This window comes from Elephas maximus, chromosome 14 (genome assembly GCF_024166365.1).
Source record: "Elephas maximus indicus isolate mEleMax1 chromosome 14, mEleMax1 primary haplotype, whole genome shotgun sequence".
Lineage (NCBI taxonomy): Eukaryota > Metazoa > Chordata > Mammalia > Proboscidea > Elephantidae > Elephas > Elephas maximus.
This window is the reverse complement of record NC_064832.1, coordinates 17,332,664-17,344,468: the sequence shown is the minus strand read 5'-3', so window position 1 is coordinate 17,344,468 and position 11,805 is coordinate 17,332,664. Positions and strand designations below refer to the sequence as shown.

Genomic DNA, 11,805 nt, shown 5'->3' with positions numbered 1-11,805 from the left:
TTTCTCTTGTGGAGAGGCTGGTGGGTTCAGCTGGTGGGTTCCAACCTCTGACCTTTTGGTTACCAACCAAGCGCTTTAACCACTGTACCACAAGTGCTCCTTACATATACACTTTTTTTTCATTAAAAAAAAAAGAACTTCAGTGTAAGAGTCCAAGAGTTAAATGAAGACTAAAAGTCCACACAATACCACCTCATTCTAATGCTTCTCAAACATGTCATTTACTCTACCACAGACATGAGGGTAATAATAGCACCCACTCAGCAAGCTATTCGAAATGGTATTCCTCTAACTGGCATTTTTCCTCAAAAAAAATTTTTTTAAATGACTACTTTATACTAACAACAATAAATACAGAAGAACTCGTAAATGCCTTGAGAGGGAAAACAAACAAACAAACAGAAAACTGTAACAGCTATTTCACCTTGAAAAAGCTTTCTAAAAGTTCCCATGTTTTTGTAAGAGTCCCAAGGAATACATTTACTCTGTTGTCTTGTAATCCCCACAATACGAAGGGATAAAGTTACAAGCGTGTCTTCGGTTCAGATGGTGTTTAATTAGAAGTTAAGAGCTACCTGTACAATTGGGCTCAAGAATCAAATTTCTCTTGGTCCCCTGAGGGTTCAAAACACTAACCTAATGTCACATCAAGGACAGGATCACAAATTTCTAAGAATATCTTAATTTACTCTCATGAAATACATTAGCACTGGAACCTCACGAAAACCGGATTCATGAATTATCAGAAGTCTGCAACATGACTTTTAAACAAAAACACGTACTTTGCTCTTTTGCAGTAATACTTTTCTGGGATAACTGTTCCTCCGATGGATAATTATCAACTTTTCTGGGATAACTGTTCCTCCGATGGATAATTATCAACAAGACACCTAAAAGAAACATTTTTTTCAAGTTCTTATCAAAAATTCATCTCAAGGTAAAGAGTCATCCAGGAATGTAAAACTAAGTTGATAAAGTACTGTTTATATGCACTACACCAAACAATCCACTCAGGGTTTTAACAGTTTTAAAAATTAAACCACGGTACAGATGAACAATGAATGGCGTAGTTTCAATGAGGTATTATTGTTACTATTAGTCTCAGAAGGGGTTTCCCCAGTATCCAACGTGTTTGACAACCAGAAAAGGCCGGCAGCTTCTCATATCCTATGGGATTCAATACAGAACACTTGTACTTCAATAAACATGTCCTGTACATTAATAATTTTGTTACAGATCAAGGACTGGAGGAAGACACACAGACAAGGTGTACCAAATGACCCTTAAATTGTTCACAAGTAGAGATGTAATTTGATACATAAAGGTGGATAAGTTTAAGAGGTAGATCAACAGCTATAGTTAGCTGATTTACAACTTCCATTGAATGTAAGGACATGTTCATATTGACCAGGACTGAAAAATACTCGGTTATCTGGCACGACTGGATTAATTTCAGCAACATTTCTATAGCAACTAGAGACTTGTATTCCACGAGATCAGGAAGATTGGCTGGAGTCAGGCCAATATGATAAGCAAGTTTTCCGTTTTTTTCCAACTCACCAAGGAATGTGCTTATTGAGGAGAAGATAAGGGGCGTTTGAAGGCTTTGGCCATTATTTGCTTCATCTCTACACCAGTGCTATTCTTCACACACATTGATTTATCCCACTGAATTGCATGGTCAGTCTCCATTGGATTTAGCCACGCCAACTCATCCTCCCAAATGTGGAGTGGAGGTGTTAGACAAGCGCTGGCTGAAAATGGGTTTCGATAGGTGGCTCTGGTCCACTGACTAAAGCTTCTGTGTTTTGACAGGAAAGCAAGCTGTCAAATCCAGAATTGGAAGAATCGAGGTCTGGGTCACTGAGAATACTCGGGAAGCTAGCTTTACTCTGGGTTAGCAATTCTGACTGGCACTCAGCTAAGGTTATCTGAAGCCCACTTACATCCACAGACTGGCCCATTTCCAACACCCATGAAAGCAATCTGGCGAGGTGTCTTTTAGAAGAGTTCCCTTGGTGGTGCCAGCATCAGCTTGAAAAGAAAAACTTTTCTGTTGGAGTTATAGGAGGTAAAAATCCTGAGAATGGTGGCCATTCCAGCTGCTGGCTGCCACGTGCAGGCTTTACAGGGTTGAGCAGGTGCTTGAAACTGGCAACAAATGGGGTAGCTGCGAGCAGACTGAAGTTGTCAAGGATTTCATTTTACTCAGCTCCACAAGCAATACCAATGGAAGCAGCAGTCAAGAAATCAAAAGACGTGTTGCATTGGGCAAATCTGCTGCAAAAGACCTCTTTAATGTGTTGAAAAGCAAAGATGTCACTGAAGACTAAGGTGCGCCTGACCCAAGCCATGGTATATTCAATCTAATCGTATGCAGATGACAGCTGGACAATGAATAAGGAAGACTGAAGAAGAACTGACATCTTTGAATTGTGGTGTTGCCAAAGAATATTGAATATGCCAGGCAGTGCCAAAAGAATGAACGAATCTGTCTTGGGAGTACAACCAGAATGCTCCTTAGAAGCAAGGATGGTGAGACTGTATCTTACATACTTCGGACATGTTGTCAGGAGGGATCAGTTCCTGAAGAAGGACATCATGCATGGCAAAGCACAGAGTCAGGGGAAAAGAGGAAGGCCCTCAACAAGGTAGATTGACACAGAGGTTGCAAAAATGAGCTCAAGCATAACAAGGATTTTAAGGATGGCCCAGGCCCGGGCAGTGTTTCATTCTGTTGTGCATAGTGTCGTTATCAGTCGGAACTGACTCTATGGCACCTAACAACAACAACAACATACTGTCCTACACCCACTGCCATCAAGTCAGTTCCAACTCAGCAACCCTATAGGACACAATAGACCTGACCCATAGGCTGTCCAAGGAGTGGCTGGTGGATTTGAACTACCAACATTTTGGTTAGCAGCCAAAGACTTAACCACTGAGCCACCGGAGCCCTAAAAATAGAGTTGGCAGCAGTGGGATTTGAACCCACAACTCCACAGAGACCAGAGCTGTAATCCAGTGCTTTAGACTGCTCAGCCACAATACTGCTCATTATATTTCCCTAATTAAAAGGTTAAGAGTCAGGGGTGGTTCAGTGATAGAATATTTGCTTTCCATGTGGGTGACCTTGGTTCGATTCCCAGCCAGTGCACCTTCTGTGCAGCCACCACTCATGTGTCAGGCTTGCAGGTTGCTAAGATGCTGAACAGGTATCAGCAGAGCTTGTACAGTAAGGCTGACTAGGAAGAAGGACCTGGTTATCTACTTCTGAGAATCAGTTAATGAGAGCCTTGTGACTCAAAACTATCTGGTGTTCTTTTATGCATAGGGTCACCATGAAGGGGGTTGTGTCACTCCTCAGCAGCTAACAACAATAACAGCTAAGAGGTAGGGTGGTATCTGGATCAGGCTGTATGCTGGAGTCCTTGAGTTCTAATATTTTAATGGCCAGACTGTTGATCTTGGACATGATTCTTCACCTCTGTAAGTCTTAGTTTCTTCTTGAGTAACACGGGAATAATAATAACCGCTTTACCTAATTCATAGGTAATTAGAAGATGTTTCCTGAAATGCCTTGAAAATTCTAAGGAGCTATACAAATAAGAGATAGTATTAGACATCTCACAATAAAACAACTTAAGATAATTTTCTATTTACAAGGTTACTTAAACATATTGATTAATTCCAAACAAAGAGAATTAAAATATATTTACACTAACATATGCCCTGATGGCTCTAGCTTATAGCATACCCTCAACTGGACATTGTTGGAGAATCAGGTGCTTATCAAGTGTGATTAACCTCTCAACCACCCATCTGTCCATTTGTCATACTGCACTAGCTTGCACGTTGCTATGTATGATGTTGGAAGCTATGCCAATGGTATTTCAAATACCAGCAGGATCATACATGGTAGACAAGCTTCAGTGGCGCTTTCAGACTAAGACAGACTTGAGAAAAAAGGCCTGGTGATCTATTTCTAAAAATTAGCCAAGGAAAACCAACGGATCACAAAAGAATACTGTCCAATATAGTGCTATAAGATCAGCCTCCTAGGTTGGAAAGCACTGACCACAACAATGAACTCAAACACATCAATGATGGTGAAGATGGTGCAGGGCTGGGCAATGTTTTAGTCTGTTCTACATGGGTCGCCTGAGTCATAGCTGATTCAAGGCACCTAATAACAATAACAAGTAACATCTATTGTATCAAGTTTTATTTCACTGATATTAAGGATCATGACTATGCTTCTTTCTAAACAGTGATTGTCCTTAACAGTGTGTAATTTGTTGTCAGTGCCTAACCATACATTGAGTCTATATATTGTTGAGTTTACTTAGTGGTGGAGATTTGTATTTCTAGGGCTTCATTTGGTCTACTATCTAAGCAGGCTTCTTATATGTCCCACTGTTCCCATTATAAGACACTGGGTGAAACTCTGTTACCTACAGCTCCCAACTAGAGAAGTCTGCTCTGTAGGACCACACAAGGGGCTGTACCCAGATATAGGGTAAAAACAGGCTGGGATTGTAGGAGGTGGCTTAAGTATGGCAAACAAGTAGGTATACCTAGGTTCTGCAGGCTTCCTGGGGACTGGCCAACTTGAACAATTCTGTGGGATCCAGGCACATAGGGGCTGTTCCTAGGTGTTTGGTTCTACACCCAGAATAATTAGTTCAGGTGCATAGTGCGCAGGAGTGTGAGAACCCAATGAGGGTTGTGGTTGGAGAGTGGACTTAATCAGCTGCTAAAGAAGGTGAACTGACTGGCTTCCAGCCAGGGGCTCTAAACTGAGTCAAGACAACATCTCTTTAAAAACCATATTAAAACTATGGACCAGGCAATGCTTGCCCCTCCCCTAGCAGGTTGAGAGCCCCCCCTTCCCCCCACCAAATACTTTCTAGTTCTTCTGGCAAATAAATAAATGGTAGGGAATAAAAGGGAAATTTCTCAATATAATAAAGGGCATCTACAAAAATCCCCGAAGCCAACATGATACTCAGTGGAGAAAGACTGAGAACATTCCTGTTAAGTTCAGGAACAAGACAAGGATGCCTACTTTCACCACGCATATTCCACATCATTCTGGACGTCCTACCAGAGTAATGAGGTGAGAGAGAAAAAATCAAAAGCACCCAAATAATGAAGGAAGAAGTAAAACTATCCCTTTTTGCAGATGACAATTGTATACATAGAAAAGACCAAAAATTCTACACAAAGGTATTAGTACTAATAAATGAATTCGGCAAAGCTGCAGAGTGCAAGGTCAATACATAAAAATAAGCATGGTTTCTGTACAACAGCAATCTGCAAAAAGAAGAAAAATTAAAACATTACCATATACAAAGGCATCTAAAAGAATAAAATACCTACGAATAAATGTAAATAGGAAGGTAAAATACCTATTTACAAAAAAGTATAAAACATTGCTAAAAGAAATCAAAAAAGACATGAATAATTGAAAGACATTCCATGTTGGAAGACTTTATACAGTTAAGATGTCAACCCAAAGCAATCTATAAATTCCATGGAATCCCCATCAAAATTCCAAAAGCATCTTCCCAGAAATGAAAAAGGCAATCCTCCAATTTATATGGAAGGGCAAAGAACCCCAAATAGTGAAAGTAATCTTGAAGAAGAATAAAGCAAAAGGGCTCAAACTCTTATACTTCAAAACATACTATAAAGCTACAGTAATTGAAACATCCTGGTACTTGTATAATAATAGACATATAAACCAGCGGGATAAAATTGAGAGTACAGGAATATATCCATAGATAGGTGGTCAACTGATTTTCAACAAAGATTCAAAATTCATCCAGTTGGGGAAAGAAAAATCCCTTCAATCAATTGTGCTAGAAAAATTGGATATCCAAATGCAGAAGAATAAACTAGGACCCAACCATTACATGAAGCACACAAACCAACGGAAAATGGATCAAGGACCTTAATTGAAAATGAAAGCAATGAAATTCATAGAAGAAAATATAAGAACAAGTATTTTTTGATGACCTATCAGATATAATAACAAAAAGCATGGGCAGCAAATGAAAAAATAGAAAAATGGGGTTTCATAAAAATTAAATATTTCTCTTCATCAAAAGAATTTATCAAAAAAGTGAAAAGAAAGCCTACAGAGTGGGAGAAAAAAATTGGGAACCCTATATCTGATAAAGGTCTAATATACAAAATTTATAAAAAACTTCTACAGCTTAGCAATAAACAAAACAAAACAAAAAGCACAATCAAGAAATGGCTGAAAGGCTTGAATAGACACTTTACAAAGGAAGACTTTCAAATGGCCAACAAACACATGAAAAAATACTCAAAGTCATTAGCCATTAAAAAAATCCAAAACCAAACTTGTTTGACAAGGTACACCCTGCTGTTCCCGAGTGGACTATCTCAGGGGCCTTAGGGGTCTTCCAAGGAGCATCACACAAACACTATCCTCTTTCCTTCCCAACCAATGACTGAAATTCTTGGCTTTCACAGTTTTACATTTAGGTTTACCTTTCCATGGAAAACAGTTCCTCACAACAAAGATAATACCACCTTACACAATATCAAAGCTCAAGAGGTGCAAATAACGGGTTAGGATGTATGCCAGGCTTCAGACCTGCTCTAAGGTTCCCTCCCCTGGCCATCACTAGACCTCTGCTGTCTCTTTTCCACAAATTGTGCTGATGCCATGCTATGAGGGCACTGAGAAGGGAGAAAATGCCACTCTTGTGGTCCCAAGAGATAATGTAGGGTGGGAGTAAATGGGGCTTAGTTCCACAGTGGATCACAGTTGGTGGCAATGAGTAACCAGGCCTTCTGGATCACCCACAGGGACACACGTTGACCCTAGGCTGATGGTCCAGTTCCGTTTCTGTGGATGCTGTGGCCTTGCATTAACCTTCCCTGAATTTATCTCTTAACACTCCTTCATCACTTGGAGAATGCCTTCCCTTCTGCATACCTGAAAGTGAGTGTTGGCCACATAAGGTGCAAGTGAACAATGTGCTGGGAGGAAGAAAGAGGCCATAGAAAGGCTATATTTAGGGTCAGCCAGAGCAGTTTCAATCTCAGCTGTCACTTGCAGTGTGACCTACAGTGTCTGAGCATCAGCTTTCTTATCAGTAAGATATGCATAATCACATTTTATTTGGATTAAAATTTTTTTTTTTTTAAATTTGGATAGCTCCTGCAAATGTATGGAATATGCTTTCCCAGAGTAGGGTCTAAATGAAGGTTTACGCTGTTTCTTCTGTGAGAGTGTTCAATCTGCGAAGGCTGGGGTGGTCTGCAGAAAGTTCTGTAAGGATATTGGAGTAGATTCAGCTCTGGATGAGTAGAGAAGTCACTGTGGTTATGCCTTTCTATTCCTGAGATCGTGCCCAGTTTAACTTTCACTTTAACCTCTCACAGACCCCTTACCATTCACTGCATGTCACTGTTCCATTGTTCTTATTCCCTGCCGACTATGCTTTTCTTTAAAGTCAGGAAAAGTGTCCTTGTCTTCACTTGGACTAGGACATAAACACAAAACAATTGTAATATTTGTACCCCCTATCACTTGCTGAATTTGTTTCATGTAAGACTTTCCTCAGTGCTTGTTGTAGATATAGTTAAAAGTAGATACAGTTAAAAGTCAAAACTATCTCATGATTTAGAGGCCATTCCCATTGTACATATGGGGCACAATTCATCCAAGGTTCACAGTCAGTAAGAGGAAGCCAGGTTGGTTCCAAAAGAAAAACCAAACTAGTGCTGTTAGGTTCATTCTCATGGCAACCCCATGGATTTCACAACAGAACTGGGTTCCATAGGGTATTTGGTGGTTGAGTTTCCAAAGGAGATCAGGCATTTGCTTCTAGGAGCCTCTGTGAGGACTCGAACTACCAACCTTTTGATCACCAGTCAGCTCCTTAATCCTGACAGGGACATCAAATGGTCTTAAACTTTACAATCTTTTACTGTTACAAATCAGGCACCCCCAAACCAGTGCCATCGAGTCGATTCCAACTCATAGCGACCCTATAGGACAGAGTAGAACTGCCCCATAGAGTTTCCAATACGGTAAAAAAAATATTTCCATTACAACTCAGTTTCTCTGAAGTATAATTTCCATGCAATGAAACTCACCCATTTCAATTTATAGTTAAGTGAGCTTCAGCAATTTTAAATACCGTGGACCAACCGATATCTCAACCAACATCTATACCATAGATTCAGATTCTGTATCATCCCACTGTTGTCTTTCAGGTACTTAGGAATAGCTTCAGACTCTGCTGATTTCAGCAGTCACCATTCGGAAGCCACAGGGTAGAACTAATGAGAAGCCCCTGAAGACTTCCTTCATTTGTGAAGAGGAAGAGGCCTGGCATCTGCCTCTGTGGTGAGACCTCTACCTATGGTCTCATTAAATGGGTGTGTGGGGAGTTCTCATCATAAAAAGAAATCTACATACTATTGATGAGTACTGTGATATTGGGAAAAGTAGTTTCATTCAGAGAACATGCCTAATCTGCACATCTCCCAAAACTGTGACCCTCTGGACTCTGCCTCCTTGACCCTCTGTGCCCTTGACGGCAGCCAGGGCACAGCTGAGCATACTTCACCTTTCTCCATCACAGAGGGACTTGATCGCTCAGGGTAAATTCTCTCTCTATCCCATGACACAGACCTGACAAAAAGCTGACCCCAGATCTGCCAGCTGTGTTCATTATTAGCCCTTCCAGCAATATCCTTCATGCAATGTCGGTGTGGGATTTTCAGTCCTGGGTAAGATGCTGAGAATCTCCCATTCCTCTCTCCTAAATCTCAGAATCCATGTCTTGCTGCTTACAAATTCAGTAAAACAGAGAAAAACAAACAGGCAAGAAGTCAAGAAAATCTCCTATGTATGTATAATTTACATATTGCAAACACAAAGGGCTCTGAGTATACAAACCCATCTTGGAAAAGAAGAACAACGTATGGCAATCACACTTCAAGATTTAAGATACCACTGCGAACATACACTAAACAGTCTGGTTCTGGCATAAGCATAGACATAGAGACCAAAAACATAGAATTGGGTGTTCAGAAATGAATTCACACATCTTTGCCCAATTTGTTTCAACAATGATGCCAGGACTATTCAATGTGCAATGAACAGTCTCTTCAACAAATGATGCTGGGACAACTGGATCTCCACATGGAAAAGCATAAAGGTGGACACATATTCTACAACACCTACAAAAATTAACTGTAAATGGATCAATGACCTAAATACGAGAGCTGAAACCATAAAACCCTTAGAAGTAAACACCAGGGTTATATTTTAGGATTTTTTTCCCCACATCTTCGTAGATCTGACATAAGAAACAATAGAAACAAATAGATAAATTTCTCTTGGTGAAAATTTAAATCTTTTGTGCATCAATGAGCACTATCAAGAAAGTGAAGACAACTACTGATTATGAGAACATACTCGGAATCTCTACTCTGCTTAAGGATTTCATATTCAGCGATAATGGCCAGTGAGCACATGAAAAGATCAGCTGAACATTATCGGTCATTAGGGATATGCAAATCAAAATCAATATATGGTATCACTCCATACCACAACAATGGCAATTTCCAGAAAAAAAAAAAAAAAAAAGAGATAAGGAAACAAACAAAAAAAAGTTGGTGAGGATGTGGACAAACTGGGAGCATTGTATATTGCTACTGGGAATATGAAGTGCTGCAGCCATTATACAATACAGTTTGGTGGCTCCTTCAATAATTTAACAAAAAATTACCATATGAGCCTGTAATTCAGCTCCTATGCATATACACAAAAATAGTTGAATGTAATAAAAGACAGCTGGACACTGACATTTACTGCAGTACCAAAAAGGCGGAAACACGCACGATCATCTCAGTCGTTACAGAAAAGACATTTGACAAAGTCCAACACCGATTCCTGATAAAAACTCTCGATAAAATGGGTATAGAAGGGAAATTCCTCAACATAATAAAGGGCATCTATACAAAACCAACAGCCAACCTCATTCTTAACAGAGAGAGGCTGAAAACATTCCCCTTGAGAGCAGTAATAAGGCAAGGATGCCCCCTATGGCCACTCCTATTTAACATTGTGCTGGAAGTCCAAGAGAGAGCAATAAGGAAAGAAAAAGGAATAATGGGCATCCAAATTGGTAACGAAGAAGTTAAACTGTTCCTATTTGCAGATGATTTGATACTCTACATAGAAAACCCAAAAAAACTCCACGAGAAAACTACTGGAACTAATAGAAAGATTCAACAGAAAGGTGGAGCTAATATGGTGCTATAGACAGAAGCACCACACTGTCCCTCCACATCGAAGACCTGAAAAACTACGTAAAACAGACATACGTGAATCCTGGAACCCTAGCATCAAATGAAGGGATAAAGAACTCAGCTAAGCAACAAATGGAATAAGAAACTGACAGAGATGTGTGACAAGAGATACGTGCAGAGGTCTCCTATCAGCTAAGGCAGCATGGATTCAGCATCTTGGACTCCTGTTGAAGTTTGGCAGACAGGGAGTATGCGAAAGCAGCTTCCTGGAGGTCCCAGCAAGAGACAGAACGCCCAGTAACCAGTGACAGATGCTTTCCTATCCCCTATCCTACTCCCCCTCCCCCCCTCTGGCTCTGCTGCTTCCTACTAGCCTCTTGGGTTAGCCCCACCCACATCAGAGTTCAGCAAACAGGGAGTAAAGGAAAGCAGCTTCACTGAGCTTCCAGGAAAAGACAGGGAAAAAAAAAAAAAGACAGATCACCTGGAAAAATAGCGATACATGCTTTCCCACCTCCCACTCTTCTTGCCCCCTGCTCGGCGTCCTCTGCTGCCCGCCAGCCTCAGTCTCAGTGCCTCTCTAGGAGGCACTGGCTTTGGCCCTGTGCTGACTGTATTCGCCCCGCCCACACTGGCCAGAACCCTCAGTGCCATTTGTTTGTTGCTGGTATTGCTTTTTTCCACTTTTGGTTTCTCCCATGCCTCTCACCAACTCACCCTCCTTTCTCTCAAACACCTAGCTCTGTGTGACATCTTTGCTGCTTCCTGAAGGGGTCTGGAGGGCCACTCAACTGGTGGTATCCACGGGGATTTTTTGTTTTGTTTTGTTTTTCTTTTATCAGCTTGGGAGCATCTTCTAGCCAGAGTGCACCGCACAACTTGGGAGCTACTTCCCCGGTCTGCAAAGCCGTGCCAATGGGATCCCTGGGGCCTTTTTTTCTTATTTTCTTTCTCTTTTTCCCTTTCTTCATTTCTTAGTTTCTCATTTCCCTATACTTACCTTCTTTTCCTGTCTCCTGAATACCTAGGGTTGTGTGACATCTCTACCACTTCAACCGAGGCTGTGCAGTGTGGCCTGGGGGCCACTTCCCTGGACTTCGCAGTTGCACTGCTAGGATCCCTGAGGGGCTTTAATTTTATTTTTCCTGATTTTTATTTATTTTTCTTTTTCCCTTTTTCTTTTATTTTTTCCATTCTGTTTTTCTCCATTTCTCGGTTTCTTGTCTCTCCATTACAATGGAAAACTCCCTTAGCACTCTTTTCTTGTTGGTTTGTTTGATTTTGTCTCCTGTACCTCTCCTCTTTTCCATACCCATCTTAGCTCCACACATCACAACCTCCCACATTCTTCATGCCTACCTACATCATGCACTGAACATCACACCCTCGAGCAGGTGAGGACTACTGGAACCCACCCTGCACTGAACCCCGGCCCACCCTATCAGCCCCTATTACATGCCATGAACAACCCATGCCAGTGGCCCAGCCCGTTGCACATGG

General features: G+C 41.0%; 1 pseudogene; it reads right to left on the bottom strand.

Moving 5' to 3' along the window:
- Positions 1–1,034: 1,034 nt before the first annotated feature.
- Positions 1,035–10,959, bottom strand: LOC126057977 (CCR4-NOT transcription complex subunit 11-like; annotated as a pseudogene).
- Positions 10,960–11,805: the final 846 nt, after the last annotated feature.